This window comes from Sorex araneus, chromosome 2 (assembly GCF_027595985.1).
Source record: "Sorex araneus isolate mSorAra2 chromosome 2, mSorAra2.pri, whole genome shotgun sequence".
Taxonomy (NCBI): domain Eukaryota; kingdom Metazoa; phylum Chordata; class Mammalia; order Eulipotyphla; family Soricidae; genus Sorex; species Sorex araneus.
In genome coordinates, this window is record NC_073303.1 from 48,353,044 (window position 1) to 48,366,379 (window position 13,336).

At 41.5% G+C, this 13,336-nt stretch overlaps 1 long non-coding RNA gene across 1 annotated transcript in view; it reads right to left on the minus strand.

The window, feature by feature from the left end:
• Nucleotides 1-3,547: 3,547 nt before the first annotated feature.
• Nucleotides 3,548-13,336, minus strand: part of LOC129402583 (uncharacterized) — a 141,923-nt gene continuing 132,134 nt past the window's right edge. The window contains exons 4-5 of the long non-coding RNA XR_008628714.1: nt 5,765-5,807; nt 3,548-4,045 (exon numbers count right to left, since the gene is read on the minus strand). This is a non-coding gene — a long non-coding RNA (uncharacterized LOC129402583). The remainder of the gene's footprint in view (nt 4,046-5,764; nt 5,808-13,336) is intronic.

The following is a 13,336-nucleotide window of genomic DNA, read 5'->3' on the forward strand; positions in this document are numbered from 1 at the left end:
TGGCAGATGTCAGGGGACTTGCAGAGTGCCCGGGGTGCAACCCACCTGGCTCTTCGGGGAAAGGGCCCCACCCTGCATTGCCGCTCCAGCCTCTTCGAGAAGAGCTTAATGTTGACAAGTTACCATTGCAGTCTGGTTCTATAATATACGTAAATTACATCTGTTTATGAGAGCTTAGTCTTTCATACTGGCCTAGGAGAACTTTTAATCAGATTTGTATCACTAAATCTACTATATTTATGCAGAACTTAAACGCAGGACCTAGTTTTATTTTGCTTCCATAAAAGACATATTTAACAGCTTTGAGAATGCTGTAGGCTATAAATTTCAGGCAGCAGTCTCATTGATATGGGGGCGGGTATTTGAGTATTAATAACTCGTAACTGACCAACCAGAAGTGGAGGTAGTTTAGTAATCATGATAAAAGAACATTTGCCAGCTTTCAATTCAATTTAATGCAGGTGAGACCTACTGAGAGCAAGCCTCAAGGAGGAATCTATTAATAGAGGGAGCTCAAGAAAGAATGTAAAAGGATTAAAATTCAAGTGTGAGTTCAATGACAAAGCAGTCAAAATTGACACACAAAAAAAACCTGTAAAAAGTAATTGCAGCAACATAAGAACTAGGACAGGGATTAAAGTACTTCTTGGGTGCTCCTGAGCCTGATTCAATTCCCACCACCACATGAGCCTCTAAGCATCGCTGTGTGGCCCTGGAGACCTCTTGAGCGTTGCTGGCTGGGGTCTGGATATCCTCAGCAATGCAAGGCTAGAACTGCACTGCTGTCTCAGACCCTTGCATTGAACCTACAACCAGTCAGACCAGAATCACAGGAAGGGGCCCCTGATATCCCCCACAAATAATGGAGGAGGAGGAGGAGGAGGAAGAGAGGAAAGAGGGAGAAGGAGAAGGAGAATAAGGCAACAACATCAAGACGAACAGTATTCATTTCAGAGGGGATCCAGAAGGAAAAGAGAGAAAGGGGTAGAATTCTTATTTGAGGAAATAGTATCTGAGCATTTCCCAAAACTGAAAAAGGAGACGGACATCCAGATCCAGGAAGCTCAGCATTTCAAACAAAACAAGCCCAAGTACACTTCCCAAGATGCATTATCAAGAAAATGGCAAAAATCATAGAATCTTAAAGACAGCAAAAGAAAAGAGTCATATAAAAGGCTCCCCATCCAAATCCCCAATAGACTATCAGCAAATTCCTCCACAGAAGTTTGGAAGGAACCTTGGAAGGCTGGAAGGAAGTGGCATGACAAAGAAAAAAATGAATGGGAAATCCCTCCCACCAACAACACTGTACCTGACTGTGTTATAACACAATTTAAAGGTAGAGTAATGAAATTTGAGGATAAGAATACCAGAAAAATGCATTTTTAAAAAAAGTTAAATTATAGTCACTAAATCAACCCTGCCCCCCCAAATAATACTTAAGGAAAATAAATCATTTGGAAGTATTGAGATACACCCCAAACCATAAAATATAGGAGTGGGGGAAAGTTTGAATTCAAGATTTTCTTGCTTTCAAGTAAATATAGGCTATTTTCTTAGGAGCCTAGGTGTAATCCTCATGGAAATCTTGAGGGAAGACAGAAATATCAAAAGGAGGGACTGGAGAAATCAGACTAAGGTTAAGGTGCTTCCCTTGCACATGACCAGCCGGTTCAGTCCCTAGTATTCCACATACTGTCCCCACCCCGAGCACCTCCGGGTGCTGGTCCTTGAGGACACACTGGGGGACAAGCTCTGAGCCCTATCAGGAGGGAGCCCAACTGAGCTCAAACATCACACAAAGGCAGATATCAACATACAAGGAGAGGAAATCAAAGTACAAAACAAGAGACATGCTGAAGTAGTATCTAGAATCCACCTTCCCAAACACGATAATGCATTATTTGATATCAATAATTTCACTATTGATCAAGAAATTGATCATCATGCATAGTGTCAGGTTGGATTACAGTATAAAACCCAATCTTCTGTTGTGTACAGGAAACATACATCAACTTCAGTGAAAAATGTAGACTCAAAATAAAAAAAGGTTGTCAAGAATCATACAGGCAAATAGTAGCCAGATACAGGTGGGAGCTGCCATACTGATACCAGATAAATTAAACTTCCAGCCAAAAAGGTAGTGATAGACAGATCAAAAATTATGTGATGATTAACTGAGCAAATCATAAAGAGGATTTTTACATTCACTAACAGGCAACATTCAAAGTGATATTATATGATATACTGGCACCCCATTGATATCAATGTACATATTGATATCAGTGTACCAGATAGAAAATCAATAAAGAAACATCAGCCTTAAGTGGAGACCTGAACTAAATGAACTAAATTGACATTTACAGAGCTCTACACTTCATCCCATGCCCAAAAAAAGCCACCTTTTCAATTGTGCATGGAACATAGCTGGGACACAAAACAAGTATGAGTGAAATCATAGCAGCTATCTTTTCAGTTTATCTACAAACTAGAGATCAGTCATCAAAAGAAAGATGGTTAAACCTCAAATACATTGTGGCTAAGTAGCAAAGTGTTAAATAGCTTTTGGGCAATTGAGTAAATTAAAGAGTAAATTTTAAAATTCTGAGTACATGAGACACAACAAAACACTTGTTTTCCAAAGTACTAAGAAGAAAATTCATAGCAATGCATGCTTATATTAGGGGAAAAAAGATAAGACTCAAAGAATAAAAAACTCAGGATCAAATGGTTTTATTAGCAAGTTCTATCAAATATTCAAAGAAAAAAATGAAGTAAAGAGAATTCTTATATATATATTTTTATATATTTCACAAATTCAACATTACCCGAATAAAAAGCAGAATGGGCATCACAAGAAAAAGAAATAAAGAAAACTTTAGATAATTATTGCTGATGAGCATAGAGGAAAGATCCCCAAGAAAGTACAAAGTAAATTCACTGATTTATTAAAAGAACCATATATTAGAACCAAATATAATTTATTCCAGGGATGATGGGTTGGTTCAAATCTACAAATCGATATAATACATGGCATCAGCAAAGTGAAAGATAAAGATAATATTGCCTTATCAATAAACTCTGAAATTTATTAATAAGACTCAATATTGATTTATAATAAAATCCAACAAATTAACAATAATTTTAAATGATGAAAAATTGAAAGATTTTTCTCTCTGGTCAGATTTCCTCTCCATCCACTATTACTCAACACTGTATTAAATTCCTAGACAGAGAAATTAAGCAAGAAAAGGCAGTAAAGGGGATTCAAATTGGAAAGGAAGAAGTAAACACTATCACTATTTGCAGTTCAGCAAATAATATTTATAGAAAAAATGTAAAACTCCACTAAAAAATATCTATTAGAAAAAAAAAGCAAAAGAGGCAAGCCACAAAATTAGTACACAAAAATTTGTTACATTTCTATCTGTAAGGAACCAACTAGAAATTAATGGTGTTAAAAAGATCATCCTGCCTAAAACAAATCACGAATCACGAAATCCCGTTGATCGTCGAGTGGCTCGAGCGGCCTCAGTAACCTCTACATTCGTCCTATCCCTGAGATTTTAGAAGCCTCTCTCTTCTTGGCCTTCCCAACGATGCCGCATTGGAGGCTCTTTCAGGGTCAGGGGAATGAGATTCAGCTGGTTACTGGCTTTGGCATATGGATACACCATGGGAAGCTTGCGAGGCTGACGCTGGTGGGCAGGAAACTCTCAGTAGCTTGCTATTTTCTCCCAGAGGGGAAAGTAGGTTATAAAATATTGTGCGGCCGCTTTTTGGCCACTCGCTTCTGGAAGCTTGCTTTTAAGTCTCTGGATGTTGGCCGTTGATGGGATTACACACACCTGGGTTCCTCTGCTGGTACCTTCATGCGTGAGGCTTGTCCGAACGTGTGGAGAGGGGTCTTGAGCATGGCTGTGGCTAGGTTCCAGTGGTCTTTGGCCATTGGGAGCTCTGCTCGGGGTGGGAAGGGAAGCTGGAGCCCATCCCCTCCGAGGGGCCCGGGGAAGCCAGCCAGGTGTGCGGGCAAGAGACTCTCTGTCTAAAACATTTCAATGCAATTTTAATTCAATCCCTACCGATTTCTAGTAACATTTTCAAGGAAATAGAACAAATGTTACTGAAATTCATATGTAACCTAAAAAGATCCCAAGTATCCAAAGCAATTTTATGTCAAAAGAAAGAAAATAAACATCATGCTCCCGATCTCAAACTATACCACAAACATGAGTGATCAAAACAGTATAGTATTGAAATTAAAATTGACACAAAGATCAATGAAATAGAACTGAGAAGTAGAAAAGAGGAATGGTGAACTGGGGCGTTTGCCTTACATGACACCGACCGGGGTTGGGTATCCAGCATCTCATATGGTCCCCTGAGCACCACCAGGAGTGATTCCTGAGTTCAGAGCTAGGAGTAATCCCTGAGTATACCCGGGTGTGACCCAGGAAGTCAAAAATGGGTGGGGGTGGAGTCTTATAATGGATGGGGAAAAAAACCAGAAAACTCAGTAATACATAAGAACTTTCTACACTACCTGAGGAATGTTTTCTTTTTTCCTTATTTTCCTTTTTCTTTTCTTTCTTTTTTTTTTTTGTGTCACACCCAGCAATGCACAAGAGTTACTCCTGGCTTGTGCACTCAGGAATTACTCCTGGCGGTACTCGGGAGACCATATTAAATGCTGGGAATCAAACCTGGGTCGGCCGCGTTCAAGGCAAATGCCCTACCCACTGTTCTATCGCTCCAGCCTCCTGAGAACATTTTCAAACAGTCCGATTGATGTTCAATGAAATGAAGAAATTCATGGGGAAAAAAAAACATCAATAAGCTTTGAGGAAGTTTGGAGATGAGAAAACACCTCCAAATATAAATAAATGAACTAAAATTCTAAGTAAATAGTTGCTTGAAACTTGTGATAGTTGATGAGGAGATACATCAACAACAACACAATAGCAGTTAAGAGATTTTGACACCACACTTCTCATTGGACATATCAATCAGAAAAACAATAAGTTAATGTCAGCTCTAAATAATGAATTGGGAAGCCAGCATCTAGTACACATATACAGGGCTCTCCACCCCTCAAAAGCCAAATACACATTTTTCTCCAATGCACATGGAACATTCTCCTGGGTAGACCACAAATGAAGTGCCCATAATACCATGAAAATAGAACTAATATCAAGTATCAAGTTAATGATGGTATGACGATAGAAATTAATCATAGAAAGAAAATAGAAGACAGTGGACATTGTATAGCAGGTAAGGCACTTGCCTTGCACACCTCTAACCCAAGTTTGATCCCTGGCATCCCATATGGTGCACTGAGCACTCCCAGAAGTAATTCCTGAGTGCAGAGCCAGGAGTAACCCCTGAGCATTACTGGTGTGACCCAAAAAACAAGAAAAAAAGAGAGAAAGAGAGAAAGAGAGAAAGAAAGGAAGGAAGGAAGGAAGGAAGGAAGGAAGGAAGGAAGGAAGGAAGGAAGGAAGGAAGGAAGGAAGGAAGGAAGGAAGGAAGGAAGGAAGGAAGGAAGGAAGGAAGGAAGGAAGGGAGGGAGGGAGGGAGGAACGGAGGGAGGGAGGGAGGAACGGAGGGAGGGGGCAAGAAAGGAAACTGAGATAAACAAATATTTGGAAACTAAACAATATACTACCAGTCATTGATTCAAAGAGAAAATTTAATAAGAAGTAAAAAGGATTCCTGGAAATGAGTGCGAAGGAAGACACTAGTCATCAGAACCCACAGCACTTACCTGAGCACAGAACCGGGCGGGTGCGCAAACAACACAGGCTTTCCTGTCAGGAAACAAGAAACTCAGATCAATCTCTCCACTCATGTCACAACTCAAGAAGAAAAATGAAACAGGAAGTGAAACTCTATCCAAAGAGGATGAAAGGTATCATCAACCCGGTGGTGTTCAGGGCTTACTCTGGCTATGCAGTCAAGTACTTCTCCTGGCAGGGGTCTGGGAACTAAATGAGATGACCTGGGTCAGCTGCATGTAAGGCAAGTCCCTACCAGATTTCCTCTCTCTCTATCGCAAAACAATAAGTGACTTTTAAAAGAAATGGAAAGAAAAAATGAATAAATAAAAAAAATTAAATGGAAGAAAAAAGAGAATTAAAAACACTCTGTTTCTGCTTTGGAAGGATTAGTGTTGTTAAAATGGTCATCCTATCCAAAGCATTAAACTGAATTAATGAAATCCCTATCAAAATCCCTATGCATTTTTCAAAAACATAGAACAAATACCATCATAATACATGCAGAACCACAAAGAAACTGTGATTTTAAAAAAATGAGAGGTCTTGTATTGCCAGATTTTATACCATAAAGTGATAGCAATCAACACAGTTTCAGGGGCCAGAGTGGGACTTCAGTGAGAGGGCACTCGCCCTGCTCGCTGCCAATTCAAGTTGGATTCCTGGCATCCCACATGGTCCGCTCAGCCCACCAGGAGGGATTCTTAAGCACAAATCCAGGAGTAACCCCAGAACCCACTTCTGCATGTGGCCCCTGCCAAAAACAAAACAAAACAAAAAACAGTCTGATTGGACTGATCAGGACTGATATCCCAGATATACAAAGCTCTGAGAACGCAACAACTGAGCAAACTATTTTTTAATAGGGAGAAGAGTTTAATGGGCACTTTATCAAAGAAGGCATGCAGATGGCCAACAGACATTTGAAAGTTTTCATCATCATGTATTATCAGGGAAATCCAAATAAAAACAAGAAAGATACCACATTCATCAGTATAGATGGCCAGTGAAGAAGCTTAGAGAGACACAGTAAACGGAGCCTCGGCCACTGCTGGGGAGACTCTTGTCTCCGTCAGTCTCTGTGAAAAACAGCTTGGTGACTTCTCACAAAATTTAAACTAGAACTCTCATATATCAAGTGATTTCACTCCTGGACATCTATCCCCCAAAAAAGATAAAAAGATACACATGCACTCTGTTTGCAGCTCTATTCAAAACAACCATGATCTAGAAACAGCTTAAGTGCCCAAGAAGAGATAAATGAATGGATTACACAACGAAATACTACTCAGTTATTTAAAAGAAAATCAATAAATCCTGCCTTTTGCTACAACTTAGATGGAACAAGAAGATGTCAGATTAAGAAAAATAAATCAGAGGGAGAAGGTCAAATGTTGGATGACCTCACTCATCGGTGGCATACAAAGAAACAAAGGAAGGGAGCAGATAGTGGTGACTGAGAATGGCAGAGCTGGACTCTGACAAAAGAACTGAGGTGACCATGTATTAGAAGGAGAATTGGGGGCAGAGGGTGCAGAGGAATGGAGAAACAGTATTGAAATTATTGTAAAATGAAAAGGGATTTTTTATATATTTTAAAGAAGATATGCTATTGAGGTGCTGTTGTAGCAGCCAAGAGGTGAACCACCCAAGTGCCGAACGGATAAAAAAAATGGCAGGCAAGCCTATTTTGTGTGAACCTGTGTTCAATCCTCAGCACCGTACTGCACTCGCAGCTGTCTGGGTAGGGCCCCTCTGAAGGGAAAAATAAAGAAATATGAAGTATGTGCTACACAGAGAGAGAACAGAATTCAACTTGGGTATAAGAAATGATGAAATACAGCTATTTGTAGTAACATGGACGAAACCAGAGGGGGTCAGACTAAGTGAATTAAGTCGCAAGAAGAGAGAGAAATACCAAATGATCTCACTCGTATATGGAAGATAAAGAATGCAAGCAAGGGGAAAACACAGTTGAATGAAAAAAAAAAAACTCCTGGAATCTGACCACAGAATTAAGGTTACCAGAGGAGAACAGGGACAGAGGGCAGAGCTGAGGGCAGGGAGCAGGTGCAGTGTGGAGCGTTTGCTTTGAAGAGATGTGAAATTGCATCCCACATAGATTCTTACAAATGAATGTGAGTTTCATTTTAAAAGTAAACCAAGAATAAAATAAATAAAAGTGGGCTAGGTAATAAAAACTTGTTCTATTTTTATAAAGAAAAAAGTAATGTAGATGGAGGAGAAATTGATGAGCAAGTTCTAACTGGAGAGTTATTATATAATAATGAGGATTGCAGCATTAAGCTCAAGTTAAGATGCCAAGAAAATAATCTTCGTAATTACAAAGTTCAATCAGCAGCAGGGTAGCTGGGCTTATGTTGAGAGTCTCTTTGCAGCAAGATGAGAAGCAAGATGAGGCAGGAACTAGTATGTATCGTGCTCTGCACTGCAGACTGAGAGAGAACAGCTGTCTATTGTAGCCAATATGACCAGAGGTCCAGAGACTGAGCTGATACTGTGTAAAAACCAATGTGCCACTCAGACTGTGAAAAGACCAGAAGACCCTGAGGTAGAGGTATATAGAAATGGAGTGCACTCAAGAAATGGTCAAGGGGGCTGGAGCGATAGCACAGCGGGTAGGGCGTTGGCCTTGCACACGGCCGACCCGGGTTCAATTCCCAGCATCCCATATGGTCCCCTGAGCACTGCCAGGGGTGATTCCTGAGTGCAGAGCCAGGAGTGACCCCTGTGCATTGTCAGGTGTCACCCAAAAAAAGCAAAAAAAAAAATAATGGTCAAAAGATCTTTTTGAAGTCCTGCAAAGGGCTGGAGAGAGAGCACACTTGGCTGCGCACAACCAACCTGGCTTCAATCCCCAGCACCACACAGGGCCCCTGAGCCCACCAGGAGTGATCTGTGAGCAGAGTCAGAAGTAAACCCTGAGCACTGCAGGCGGGGCCAAAACAATACAAATCCCACAAGGGTATTTTAGAGCCTATATTCCAAGGGCTACGTTGAATTGCCCCTTACCCTTTTACCAGTAGAGTTCCTTCCCCCCGAGCCCCTCTTACCACAAACTTCCCCTCTTAAATGGAATCATGGAAGAGCACCATGAATTATGAAAGGCCAAAATTTGACAGGATCTTTTCCATCTGGACCCAAGAAAGCTGGAGTATTGTTAGGATTGGCCTAGTATTAATACCAGCAGGAGTCAGAGCAGACATCAAACATGGGTCTCATTTCATCTGATATTCTTTGTCTCTCGTACTACCTTGTCCCCCTGCTGGCCTGATGGTCTTTTGTTTCTTTCATTCATTTTCTTTTCTTTTCTTTCTTTCTTTTCTTTCTTTCTTTCTTTCTTTCTTTCTTTCTTTCTTTCTTTCTTTCTTTCTTTCTTTCTTTCTTTCTTTCTTTCTTTCTTTCTTTCTTTCTTTCTTTTTCTTTCTTTCTTTCTTTCTTTCTCTTTCTTTCTTTCTTTCTTTCTTTCTTTCTTTCTTTCTTTCTTTCTTTCTTTCTTTCTTTCTTTCTTTCTTTCTTTCTTTCTTTCTTTCTTTCTGCCTTTTAAAAAATTGGTATACTGTTGCATTTTGAAATTTTGTGTTTCTGGTATACATAAAACTCAACCTTTACATCTACTAATGACTGCTGTTTACACAATCACTTCAGCTAAATCACCACAAGTATCTGTATTACCATATGCTCAAAGAGCATGTTTGGCATTGAAGGCCAACAGATGCAATAAGGTGAGCAATTAGCAAACCTCTGAATTATCCTTCTGATTACACTTAAATTCCAAAAGCTAATTGACTGAAATGTTTCTCCTTAATTAAAAATATTAATATGTGAAACCAGGTTTGCATTTCATAAGAGAGTTTCCATTTCATGATTGAAATCTCATAGTTCATTTACTAATGGTCTCTAATGGTCCGTGATCAAAACGCAAGGCAAAATTAAGGGGGAGTTTTCAAAGTGGCTGTAAGGGAGGGTGCCTGAATTTGTGAATTATTCTTTCACTGCTGAGAGCATAACCTGCATTCACCTAGGACTATAACACACACACACACACACACACACGCACACATACACACACACATACACACACACGCGCGCGCATTATTTATGAATGTACTTGCCCAAACACACCCATATGAGTAAGAAATCCTGGCCTGTCAGCTTTGACACCTGAATTTCCTTCATGGTGCTCTCATTCTCTCTCCTTAGGAGGTTTGTCCTCTTTTTCAGTCGAGTAGGATCCTTTCAGCACCTGCACCAGCAAAAGTATCCCTCAAAGACAGATGTTAATGGTGGGGCTGCAGCCAGGAAAGCCATGATATTAGTAATAAAAATCATTTCTTGTTTCAGAATGGTCAGGCCATGGGTGATTTCACCAAACACACCTAATAAACACGACAATCCAGACTGAAAATCAGGAGGACAGAGGACTAAAAACAGAAGGGAAGGTACAGGGAAGGTACAGAAGGTACTAAAAACAGAGAGAGTACAGGGGCCAAGGCTCCAGCCTCAAACACAGCCAAGCTGCATCCATTTTCCCCGAGCCCCACTGCGTGTGGTCCAGAAACAAGAAAACAAGAAAAAGACAAGAGGAGCGGCAGAGAAAGGGTCAAGACACGAGGAAGATCACACAGCAGAGGAGTTTGGAAGAATGGAAGCAAACAGCAAAGCCCAGCTCACCGGCCTCAGCACACTCCCAAACAGCCTGTGGGAATAGCGGAGTTTAAAAAACATAGTTGATCAGTTTATAAACAATTCTATTATTTTACCTAGTTTTTCCTCTTTCCTTCACTTTCCAATATCTTAGAGTGATGGGCCAGAAAGTTTCCTGAATTAAAGAATTAGCCTTGAATGTGACCAAATGGCCAATCCAAGTTCAATTCCCTGTAACAAATATGGTCCCCTGAGCACTACTAGAGGTCACTCCTGAGAACTGAGCCAGGAGTATCCTCTGAACACCACTGGGTGTGGCCCAGCCCTCCTCCTCCCCCCCCTCAGAATTCTTTAAATTGCAAATGCAATAATCTCCCCTCAGCACCAAGTACATCCTACCTGCTTTATCTCCTAATTTCCTTCAGGGTCTTTGGTCTCCTCTAATATCCTATGTATTTTGCAAATTTACTCATTGCCTTCCTTGCACTTCAAGAACGCTAGCTCTGTGCAGACAGGGGTTGGGGCTGTGCGCTTGCTGCAGTCTCCCAAAGGCTGGAGGGGAGTTTAGAGCATAACATTTAGCTTAATTTGTTATTTCTTTTCAGCGGGGCATACAAAGTAACTACTAGAGCTGTTTAGCAGATGAGGATACTCACCCTCTGAGATGAGCAGATTGCTAGTAAGGGTCTGAAAGTGGCTTGAATCCCTGCTGCAAGTGGCAGGGTTGCAGCAAGCACTGTGTACAATTAAATTTGGTAGCTCTGCTGTCCGCAATCCACAGCACGCAAGATATATGTGCTCACCCTGCATGCAGGTGTGTGCAGGCACCACCACAGCAAACTGCAACTAAACAGATGTGCAGAAGCTGGGAAATGTGTTCCCCAGCAAACACGTTTAAGCACCACAGCAACTGCTGGCGAATATCACAACCAGAGAACAGAGAATATGTGCAGACCACACTGAGGACTGTAGCCAAGTATGTGAGCACTGCCACTTGAGGCGCAGCCCCCCAGCAAGCATTAGAGCCAAAATGTGGGAACAGCACACCAACATGTAGGCAAACTGTTTATCCAAACAACAGTATCAGCAACAACACAGGTCTTTGCTTTGTCAATGGCGAGTCACCTGGTTGAACCTCCCGCAAGCTCAGGGTTCCCCAAGCCCTCCAGGAGTGATCCCTGAGCACAGAGCCTGGACTAAGCTCTAAGCATAGTGGGTGTGGTACACACACACACACACACACACACACACACACACACACATGCACATCACATACGCGCAACAATGACAGATGAAAGGAGAAGCTGGGTGAGGAGGGGAAATAAAGACGGCGGAGATGCTGTGCAGGGAAGGAGGGTTGGCAGCGGACTCCCGAGCCTGCAGGCTCAAGCACTGTGGATGGCCACTGTTTGCTTCCTGGGTCACTCCTGAGAACGGAGCCAGCAGTATCCCCGGACACTACTGGGTGTGGTCCAACCCTCTCCCCCAAAGAATCCCTTAAATCGCAAATGCAATAATCTCCCTCCTGCAGTGTACAGCTACTGCGCACCCCAGAGGACTCTGCACTCAGAACCCACAGTGGCCAGGTATGCCACTTCCAGCGGGGGCACCTGTGGGCACCACAGGGACAGCCAGCAAGCCTGACAGTCAGAAAGTGCACAAGCAACACCACTGAACGAGGGTGGATGACTCCCATCAAACACTAGGACTTGCAATGTGAGCACTGCAGCTGAGCTTGTGCAACCCCAGGGACAAAAAACACAGAGGCATGGGGGAATAAAAGGTTGTTTATATTCCTATAATATACATATAAGTATGCGTATGTAGAGAATCTTATTCTGCTTTGTTTTATTATGGGATTTTTCTGTTCCCTCTCCCCACCCCTCTTCTCCCATTCTGACCACTTTACCCTACTGGTCACCTCAGTTTTGCTGTCAATGTGATTCTTACTATTTTGTTTAGTCCAGTTATCATTATTCACCCTCATATTTCATATATAGGGGACATGACCCTGTATGTCTTTCTTTTTCCATAGTATAGTCACTTTGAGGGCTTTTTTATAGCTAAAAACTATTCTATTGCATATCCGTGCATCTTCTTCACCCAGTCAGCTGCCTGTGCCCACTTTCTGTTTCCTTGTCTTAGCTATTGTAAGTGACCCTGCAATGAGCCTCAGTGTGACCTTTTGGGTTGGTTTTCATATTCTTTGGATGGACACTGAGAAGTGCAATTGCTGAATCATACAGCAGTTCTATTTTTAATGTCTTGTGTGTCATATTGTTTTCCAAAATGTTTGCACCAATTTACCTCGTGAATAGCGTATGAGAGAATCCTGCCCTCCATTTTCTTGTCCAACACTAGTCATCAAGTGTCACCTGTTTACAAGCCAACACTTGTTCTCTAGTTGTGTGTGAGCCATTCTCACAAAGGTGTGAGGCTGTTTCTCACTGCAGCTGGGATTTGCATTTCCTCAATGATCAGTAATTCTCATCAATTTTTCCTGTGCAAGCTAGCCATCTGTCTGCATTCCTGGAAGAAGTGTCTATGCAAATTTTCAGTCCATTCTTAAAATTGATTTGTTAGAATTTTTCAGTTGTTGTTGATTTTAACCATTCTTTGGATACTAAGAAACTCATAACTTGGATTTTTAAGACCTTATCACATGCAGAATATGCTAATATCTTTCTTTATTCTTTGGGCTGTTCTTTAATGCTGTCAAGGCTTTATTCTGCTCTAGGGAAGCTTTTATTTGGGGGATTTCCCCCTTCACTTGGGAGCAACTCAGACCAACTATATAGGCTTGTTGATTCAATGCTTCCCCTGCCCACCCCACCCCGTGACACAGGAAAACTTAATTCCATCACTGCTGGGAGCCACCATAGCTCTACCCTGCA